Below are 8,497 nucleotides of genomic sequence, written 5' to 3' on the forward strand. Positions count from 1 at the left end.
CATGCACAAAGCCATGTTGACTATCCCTAATTAGTGTCCTTGTCTTTCCAAATACATGTACATCCTGTCCTTCAGGATTCCCTCCAACAACTTGCCCACCACCGAGGTCAGGCTCACTGGTCTATAGTTCCCTGGCTTGTCTTTACTGCCCTTCTTAAACAGTGGCACCACGTTGCCAACCTCCAGTCTTCCGGTACCTCACCTGTGACTATCGATGATACAAATATCTCAGCAAGAGGCCCAGCAATCACTTTTGTAGCTTCCCACAGAGATCTCAGGTACACCTGATCAGGTCCTGGGGATTTATCCACCATTAACCATTTCAAGACATCCAGCACTTCCTCCTCTGTAATCTGGACATTTTGCAAGATGTCACCGTTATTTCCCTACAGTCTATATCTTCCATATCCTTTTCCACAGTAAATACTGATGCAAAATATTCATTTAGTATCTCCCCCATTTTCTTTGGCTCCACACAAAGGCCGCCTTGCTGATCTTTGAGGGGGAAAGTGAGGACTGCAGATGCTGGAGATCAGAGCTTAAAAATGTGTTGCTGGAAAAGCGCAGCAGGTCAGGCAGCATCAAAGGAGAAGGAGAGAAGGGCTTATGCCTGAAACGTCGATTCTCCTTCTCCTTTGATGCTCCTGACCTGCTGATCTTTGAGGGGCCCTACTCTCTCCCTAGTTACCCTTTGGATTCTCCTTAATTCTATTTGCCAAAGCTATCTCATGTCCCCTTTTTGCCCTCCTGATTTCCCTCTTAAGTATAATCCTACTTCCTTTATACACTTGTAAGGATTCACTCAATCTATCCTGTCTATACCTGACATATGCTTCCTTCTTTTTCTTCACCAAATCCTTAATTTCTTTAGTCATCCAGCATTCCCTATACCTATCAGCCTTCCCTTTCACCCTGACAGGAATATACTTTCTCTGGATTCTTGTTATCTCATTTCTGAAGGTTCCCCATTTTCCAACCGTCCCTTTACCTGCAAATATATGTCTCCAATCAGCTTTAGATAGTTCTTGCCTAATACCGTCAAAAATAGGTTAAAAAATAGTTCTGAGAAACTATTCGTGAATAGATTAATTAGAGTTCATCAAATACAGATGATGCTGCCTATGAAATGATTGGATTTGATATGCTGACTGGCTTTTCCTTGTTCAAATAAGTTACAATACAAATGTAGGATATGAGTAGGTTGCTTGGTGCACGCAAAATGGTTGCAACAAAGAATTAGTGCCTCCAGAGAAGCAGTGTTAGAGAAAGTCAGAATGGAGGAAGGAAAAAACAAGTCTAAATGAATTGTTCAAATTATTATCATTGCTGTGTTGTAATGAGCAGTTTAACTTAGTTCAGAGTTTTGCATTTCATTACCTTCTGTTTTGTTTATATTTTACACTAGCTCCTTGGAGTTGCAGTTGCTGCAGTGACCTTGTCGATCTCCTTCAGTGATGAGTTTGTTGTTATCTGCAATATCATAATTGAAACCAACCGATACACTAGATTTCATGAACTTGGTGAGTTAACTTGGAGACAGTTTAAAAACTGACCCTTTTCCCCTATGAGCAAAGCACCTTTTTCAATTGTGATGATTGCAGAGGCTGGAATTTTCACCTCGCTGATGTGGCGTGAGCAATGGCGAGAAGGTTGGGAAAATACAGAGAGAATGAAAAATAAATCAGAATGTCAACATCAAGAGAAAGTTTTGCAATTTTCCCCTTACAGGTTAAATTGTAACTTCAAAATCTTGCCATTAGAGTGTCAGCTACCTTATTTCCACACACCTGGCAACTCATTGTTAGCCCCATTCACATTATTTATATGCCACTTATAATTCTCCTCTCCTTCCCCAAAATACTCAGCAGCACAATTTCCCAACATGTAAATCAGGGTCGTATCTTGCCTCCCATTCTTGCTTGTCCTGGCAATCGTCTGGATGTGTCTTCCCCGACGGCATGGTGGCTCAGTGGTTAGCACAGCTGCCTCATACGTCAGGGACCCAGGTCTGATCCTAGCCTCGGGGGACTGTCTGTGTGGAGTTTGCACATTCTCCCCGTGTCTGCGTGGGTTTCCTCCAGGTGCTCTGATTTCCTCCCACAGTCAAAGATGTGCAAGTTAGGCTGTACTAAATTGCCCATAGTGTTAGGTGCATTAATCAGAGGGAAATGGGTCTGGGTGGGTTACTCTTTGGAGGGTCGGTGTGGACTTGTTGGGCCGAAGGGCCTGTTTCCACATTGTAGGGAATCTAATCTAAAAGAAACCTCCCCCTCTGTGTTTCGTGGTTGCCATCCTCCTTAGCCTTCCTCCATACAACGCGGCACTGGCAAACCAGCAGCCTCACTGCATCATCATGCTGGTTTTCAGACCACCTCAATACCTTATTCTGGGACAACTAGGACTTGCACACTTCTTCAAGGTCACGTTGCAAGCAGGGACTCATATGAATCCCGTGCATCTATACAGGATACATCTTTCGGCTCTTGGTTTGCTCTCTTAGTGCTCGCTCATGGCTTCCAGCCTCTGTTTACTTCACATTGCTTTGCTGCTGCATGCTCATTGACATCAGTACAGACTTACAGGCTTCCAGCCTCTGTGTGGGTCATTTATATGTTTAGTGCACAGGGTTGTCAGTGTTCAGTCATAGGCAGCAGTCTCTATGGCTTACGTTGCTTTTTTAATGCAAAAGGAGAGACAGATGGTTTTTTATGTGGAGAACACTGAATAGCCAATGTGTGGACATGTCGCTCTATAGCGCCATGTTAAGTCAATGTTATAACTGCAGCATGTGTGAGCAGCTTACATGAAAAAACACACTGCATGTGCTACAACCAACTGGCCATGTGTGAAGTTCAACGGGCAACAGGATTTGATGATGGAGGGATCGAGTCAGTCAGGAGGTACACTGCAGTTAGTCAAAAGATGCATTCAATTCTATTCCAGGGGTTATCCACGGTTGTCAGATGCTTGGTCCAACCAGAGTCTGGGGATCTGTGTCCTTGCAGTCAGGGTTAAACTACTGGCAGTCCTGCAGGTCAAGTGCAGTCAGTCTAGGGATTATAGGTAGGTCTGTTGGGGTCCGTTGAGTACTGGAGACATGCGATGTTTCTTCCCCAAATAACTGTTAAGATGTGCCAGTGATGTGTTTATCAGATTGTAATGCTTGAACTGGAATGGTGGTGAGGTGTCCCCAGTGAATGAGTAGGAAGTGCAGAGGACTGGAGTGGTTAGTAGTTGGTGAAAGCTGTTGAGTGGACATAATGCATGCAATACTGACAGTTGTTGTCTATGACCATCAGTGAGATGCTTGTGCAATGACAGTGAATGGTGTCCCTGAAAGTAGAGTTTCTCAAGAGAAACTGGTGGCAACTTACTTGTCAAGAACACTGTAGATCAGTGACCTTTCTCCTGCACTGCTGGAAGTCCGTTCGGACTCGGGACATAGTATTGACCCAGGTTGCTGTTTGGGTTCAGGCTGACGTTTTCTGCTAATGTGGCTTTCAAAGTTGGTCTGCAGGAGAAAGCATGCATTTCCATTCCACCACCCATCCACCAGCAGCTGCCAGTCCTGGTCTGTAAAGCGGCTGTGAGCTTTCCTTTCCTTTGGGTGACAATGATCAAGCATCGCAGTGTAGGAGCCAATTTCTAGTGCACAGTGTCTGATGTGGTACACAGCTGGGTGTTAAACATGGCACCAGTGGCATGAATGTCAGAAGATCCTGGCAGTGGTGAACATTTCTGCTTCTCCTGCCATGCGATTTCCCCAGAAAAGTGCCCAAGAATGGGTTCCAAATTAATGAGATGAAGAATGGAAGACTGCATATGGAAAATTTTCTGAGCAGTGGTGGACTGGGCACCAAGACTCTCACTTGATAAACCACTTAACTGCAAATGGGAAAATTCTGCCCACTGACTGCTAATGTGTCACAGTTCAATGACAGGACTATATAGAAACCAGAATTCATTTAAAATACTGAGAGAGCAATAACATTAGTTTCCTGATCCACTTAATTATTCATTCTTAGCCAAAGCTAAATTAAAATCAATTTTAAAAGTTACGATCTTTAATGAGGTTTGAACTGACTAGTCAATGTCCAAAAATAATCACTATGCTAGGAATCTCTAAATTTGAACACATTGGGAAATTATGGACTTTCAACTTTTGGAAAACTGAAGTCTGAATTCGACAATTTCGGCTAAATAGAAGTTAGATATTGTCTTTCATAACAGGACCCAAGTTCAAGTCTCATTCATAGCCATGGAATGAAAAATTTCTACCTCTAGGGTTCCCACATAAAATATATAGCAGTTTGCATTTATGTAGTGCCTTTAGCAAAAACATCCTAAAAGCTTCATGGATGCATTATTGGATAAAAAATCAAAACACAGTGGAGGAAATATTAGGAAAGGTGAATGAAGGTTTTGTTGAATATTGGGTTTTAACAGAAAGTCTTAAATGAGGAGACATAGTTTGGAAAAGTTGAAGGAGCAAATTCCAGAGCAGTACAAGAATGGCCACCAATGCTGAACAAAGTAAAATGGTGGATGTTGAAACTGGACAAAGGCAGCTAACCCAGAGGGATGTAACCTGGGGAAGACTGCAGAGACACATACCTAGAGATGGTAAAAGGGCTAAGGTAATGAAGATTATGGTTTAAAATTTAAATTGTTTGGTGACAGGGAGCTAGTATAATCAGAATGAGTTGATGATTTATTGGGAGGACCTGGTGTGGGAAAGGGAGCTGGAGTTATGAATTTGATGGAGTTGAAGTTGATGGGTAAGTGAGTTATTGGAGAGAACCAGGATAGTAAAATAGCCATTTCTGAACGGGAGAAATTTATATATATAAAACACTATGTCCTGTGAGACAGTGTAGAAGGAGCTTTATTCTGAAATTACCTGCAGTATAGCTAGTCTTAATGAGGTAAGGTTGAAGTAGGGGAAATATTTCAGTTTACTTGCAGTTCATTGGTGACAATCAACCTCCTCTCCCATCCCTCCTCACCCTTACACCTCTTTTGAATATTATTGTGCTAAAATAGTAGCAATGCATTATTTCTGGACAGGAAGACTTTGGAGTGGGAACATAGCTTAAAAAGTCAGCTGATCAAAAAAAGTTCAAAGTTTGTTTGGTTGGAGGTGTTTTGCATTCATCTCAGGAAATTAGTCTGTGGCATTGAATGGTAAAGCTCACAGATAGTTCCTGGCCCTGTTCAGCAGGACGGACTCCACAAAACAGGATTTTAAAAATCTCCATTTATCATGTCACAGACTAAAATATTTTTTAAAACTCTATGTCCTGACAATATCTTTTCATCATGACTTCTTAATTTAATCAACTGTCAAATTATTGACCCAGTTAGAAGCAACAAAAAAATTAAGCAAACCTCAGCCTGGTGGTTTTTGTTCACTAGATAAGTGTTTCTGTTCAACTAAACCCTAACAGTCACAGCAATTCCCCTGGGTGCAGTGAGCCAAGTGCAGACTACATTCAATGTACTTGGAAGTGGTACAGTCAATCCTAGATTCAGCTAGTTGTGGCATCGTACCTGCATAAAATACATTTATAATTCTATAGAAGTTCTATCAGTTCTAACGAGGCTGTCTCAAACTGTCACAGAAGCATTCTCCTCATCTTGTACAAAATAAATGTGCCAGGAACCAGAAAAATATGGAATTACAGAAGCAAAACACTTCCTTCACTTAAAGAGTAGTGAGCCTGTGGAATTCTCTGATACAAAGAGTGGTTGAAACCAAGACATTGAATATTTTCAAGGAGATAGATATAGTTCTTACGGCGAAAAGGGTCAAAGGATATGAAGGGATAAAGAAAGAAACTGGATAAAACAGGATGGAATTAATCAGGTTGCTCAGTTTGTATGCTGTCGTATAACTATGATCTTTCCTTGTGTATCCATCAGATGCACAGAAAAGAGAAAGCAGAAACAGGGTACTGAGCTGGAGAATCAGCCATGATCATATTGAATGGCAGAACAGACTTGATTGGCCGAATGAACTACTCCTGTTCCTATTTTTCATGTTTCTATATAGTCTATAACCTCTGGATCATAGAGACATAGAGATGTACAGCACGGAAACAGACCCATCAGTCCAACTCGTCCATACCGACCAGATATCCCAACCTCATTTAGTCCCATTTGCCAGCACTTGGTCCATATCCCTCTACACTTTTCCTATTCATATACCCATTCAGATGCCTTTTAAATGTTGCAATTGTACCAGCCTCCACCACTTCCTCTGGCCTTCTGAAGTACATCGTTTCACACACTCCAATGTGAATTCCATATGATATATTTCTGCCCATTTTGCCATCTTGAAATCCAGAACAATTTTCCAATTTTGTGAAGTTTAAAAGTAAGGGGTTGCATCATTTAAGACAGATATGAGAAGCTTTCTGCATAGAAAGTCATGAGAGTTTTGAATTCTCATCATCAAAAGCAATGGAAACAAAGTCTTTGAATCAATTCCTGCTGAGAAGTGAGGCAGAGTGTGACCATGAGAAGGCAGGAATTCAGGGTAATTTGATCAGCCATGATCTCATTGAATGATGGGCATGCTTGTGGATCAGAGTGACCTCCTCCAGCTCCTGATTTATATGTTCTTTTGCAGCCCAGTCCATCCTGTGTAACAGGATTACACTTTACAGACATGAAACTCTTTCACAATCAATCAGTCTGGTGTGTATGATTTTTATACAGCATTGCATGTTATTGTTGATAGTATAGAATGGAACATTTTACTTTGTTTAATTTTTTCTCTCTGCACACTCAGACTGTTCAATAAATATCTCATGGCTGGGCGTGTTCAATGCATTATCTGAGGGCCCCTCTCTCTCTGTTATCTTCCAGTGACCATGCCATGTATAGTTGCTGATATCAGGAACTGACACCTCGACAAGAAAAATCACCCTGCTTATGTTTTTTGCTTCAAGTCAGTAGTACTGGTAACTCTGGAAGATAGTTGAGAAAGTTGGGGCTGTGTGTGTGTGTGTCCTGAGCTGTTTATTCCTGTCTCACTGAACAGTGAAGCCCTCTTTCTTGACTGCAAAAGTAGGACAGTCACTTTGAGGTGCAATTAACTTGTTTTACTGTGATGTGTAGTGAAGGACTTAGCAATGTAAAGTGGGAAAGTGCCAAAGCCATTGGGAGCTAAATTACATAGCCTTTGAAAACATGCGGCACGATCATAATCAAATTAACCACAGCCAATGATTGAAATACAGACAGCATACAATTTTTATGCTGTTTGCTCATTATCATTATTTTTTGTGAAGCCAGCTTTCATTATTCATTGGCTGTATGCGTTAGGAGGGGTTCCAAATTTGCAACATTCTAACAATTCTTGAAGCTATCCAGAATAGGTCTGAAATAACTGCACAGAGGCCAACGTCCCGTCACCAAGTCACCGTTTATTTACATGTTCATAGTACTCTGGCTCAGAATCATTCTCTGAAGTGAGGAGATTCTGAATGCCATGCAACGTTCGCTAATTGGCCCTGGTTAACAACCCCAATCAAGGATCTCATTGTCAACAAGATCCACTTGGTTTTAAGGGTGAGAACCCCAGTTTTTGACAGACCTTCTGACTGTTGGGCCAGCTATGTTTTGCTCCTGTCCGTTTGTGAGGTAGCAGCTTTCATGTCATCTGTGTTTGTTCAGAACTGTATCACCTACCTGAACTTTGTATGTCATAGACTCTGACCTCGTGTTGGCTTCACCTCATACCCATGCAGGGCCATTTCCATGGTTCTGGCACCAAACATTATCCCCTGAAGTAAAGTGTTTCTCTCACTTCGAGGAGCATGGGGCTGGCATTGGCACTCTTGCTGTGTATGGCAAAAAATGCTGACAGTTTTTCAATCATCATCCTGGAGTCTGTTGATTGAATTCTATGCAAGCTTGAATTGGCATCCACGGGCGGATCCAAGATGGCGGCGACCCAGTAAGACTGAGTCTATAGTGCTCCTCCCAAGACTTGGGCACAGTGGGTCACCTACCCCCTACCAAGCTCACCAAATCATTTATAAATCATTTATAATAGTTTAGTAACTCAATTAGTTGTGTAATATTACATTTAAGCAACTTTATCCTAAGTTAAAATGACTAAAGGGAAAGGAGCCCGAGGCTCTCAGCAAGCAGGAACCCCTCCCCCACACTCTACAGCTGCAGCAGAGGCGTCCACAGCCGCCCCGGGAGACTTACCAACAGTAGCAAGTCTTGCAGAAATGCTTTCCAAGCTTGACTCGAAGATCGATGCCTTTATCGTCAAATCCAGAAATCGTTGGGAGTCACTCTCGGCCGCGCTGCAGAAGCACGACCGTGAAATTGAAGAAATTCAAAGCCGAGTCGGAGGGGCGGAGCTAAAGGCCGCGACCTCGGAGACAACCGCTCAATCGGCCGTGGATCAGGTCCGGACTCTCGAGCAGCGAGTCCGGACCTTGGAAAATCATATTGACAACCTCGATAATCGAGGTCG

At 42.4% G+C, this 8,497-nt stretch overlaps 1 long non-coding RNA gene across 1 annotated transcript in view; it reads left to right on the forward strand.

Moving 5' to 3' along the window:
* Positions 1 to 8,497, forward strand: part of LOC122557903 — a 54,229-nt gene that overhangs the window by 3,726 nt on the left and 42,006 nt on the right. The window contains exon 2 of the long non-coding RNA XR_006313970.1: positions 1,406 to 1,520. This is a non-coding gene — a long non-coding RNA (uncharacterized LOC122557903). The remainder of the gene's footprint in view (positions 1 to 1,405; positions 1,521 to 8,497) is intronic.

The sequence above is a fragment of the Chiloscyllium plagiosum genome, chromosome 16, assembly GCF_004010195.1.
Source record: "Chiloscyllium plagiosum isolate BGI_BamShark_2017 chromosome 16, ASM401019v2, whole genome shotgun sequence".
Taxonomy (NCBI): Eukaryota; Metazoa; Chordata; class Chondrichthyes; order Orectolobiformes; family Hemiscylliidae; genus Chiloscyllium; species Chiloscyllium plagiosum.